The sequence below is a fragment of the Tigriopus californicus genome, chromosome 3, assembly GCF_007210705.1.
Source record: "Tigriopus californicus strain San Diego chromosome 3, Tcal_SD_v2.1, whole genome shotgun sequence".
NCBI lineage: Eukaryota > Metazoa > Arthropoda > Copepoda > Harpacticoida > Harpacticidae > Tigriopus > Tigriopus californicus.
Genome location: NC_081442.1, coordinates 3,684,575 through 3,686,244, shown reverse-complemented (window position 1 = coordinate 3,686,244; position 1,670 = coordinate 3,684,575). Strand labels below are relative to the sequence as shown.

At 48.7% G+C, this 1,670-nt stretch overlaps 1 protein-coding gene across 1 annotated transcript in view; it reads right to left on the bottom strand.

Moving 5' to 3' along the window:
- LOC131878571 (neurobeachin-like) overlaps positions 1–728 on the bottom strand; it is a 66,127-nt gene extending 65,399 nt beyond the window's left edge. Inside the window, exon 1 of the mRNA XM_059224587.1 lies at positions 346–728. The gene's annotated coding sequence lies outside the window, so the exon portion shown is untranslated. The remainder of the gene's footprint in view (positions 1–345) is intronic.
- Between the last annotated feature and the right edge of the window lie 942 nt (positions 729–1,670).

Here is a 1,670-nt window from a genome sequence, read left to right as displayed (position 1 = left end):
CCTTCGCCTCCCCTTTTAAGTTAAAAGAAAAAAAACCAACGATGGGAGGGAACCATGAAAAGCCCCAAGCTTGAATGAACGAAGAACCAGAGAACGAGAAGCGAGCGATCTTGGGCGATGGAACCAGTGGTCCAGCCAAGGGATGGAAAGTCCATCCATCCGTCCGTCTCTTGGGCATCGACACATACCAGCTCGTCCAGGCCAGCCTTCTCCCCTTCCCACTAGCACGCCTGACAGCTCCCCTCGGCCTCCCAAACCCCAAACCCCGAACCCCAATCCTCGATCCCTCTTGGCCCCTTGCTAACCATCTGACATATTAATGCACATAGCCCTTCATGATCATACCTATCAATGTTTAGACCATACCAGTAACCATTCACACAAATTTTCTTCGGGTTTAGAACATGGAGGTTGAGCCAAAGTGTAGCAATGGCAATGGTGATATATTTATGGGTCAGGTTCTCAGGATCCCTGGGTTTCCCATCGGTTCCAGGGCCAGTGGATGACGCTGTTGGGGGTCTGGCATGGGCTTCCAGGCACTTCCCCTCCACCACGTACGCGAATACGGGCCCAGTTCAAGCACACGCGATTACGGACGACGGGATGGCAAACTTGAATGGGAAAGGCTTTCCACTCGCCTGCCTTGGCGACACTACATTCAGTCCTCACCAGAAGCGGTGGCTCCGAGGACAGGCTTCCGTAATTGAAGCCCAGATAATAGGCCAAATGAGGGCCGAGCTTGTAGGGACCTAATTTGCACCATGGGGAGGGGCTTTCCGGACCTGGGAAGCAGTGGGATTGAATCAAATATGAGGCCGAGCTTTTTCGTTTGCCGAGTTTTTTTCACCGACCGAATGGGCGACAAGCCTACGCACACATGAAATGGTTGGTACAGTCAGGGGATCACCGATAAAAAGATGCTGACATTCAAGATGGAATCCTTAATTAGGGTTAGAAGTACCGTTATGTTCTGGGTAGTACCGGCTTGGTCAACATTTCGAGAGGAGAAGTATTCTATTCAATCGGACACTTCATGGCGTCCAGCCAAACCCATCTGTGCGTTTCTACACTCAATTTCAAATGCGGGCACAAATTATTCATTATTTTCCGCCTAATTAAACTGCGATTCGGCACCAAACTACCCAGCAAGTTATGTAGTCCAATCAAACCAAAAAATATCTATCCTATCCACAACCAAACGAATATGCATTCTTAGCATGATAGTCTGTGGCTGGCTGGGATCTGGCTCAGAATGGAAGAGCCTTGCGCACATAAGCCTACGTCTCATTCCTTTTGGCAAGCCTGGTTCTGTCTCCCCAAAAACCAATACAACTCCCAAAGAGATTGTCATGGGAAGGAGGGAAGGATGAAGGGGCCCTTCTCCACACACAAGGGATGACGTAATCGGCGGAGGGGATCCTACAACTAGGCCGGAAAGGCCAAGTCAGGCTATATCAGCCCATATTTCCACAACAAGACCTGCCGGTGCGAGTAGGTCATGAGAAATTACTGGGAGATTCGCGATAAACCAGATTATCAATTTGTATGAAGGGNTCCTCCCTCCACTGAATGTCCAAAATTAGAGAACAGTAAACCAGGGAAAAGTAAAACAGATTGGAATCTTACAAGATTGTGTTTTCAAACTTCCAATAGTTTTAATTTTGCAATGG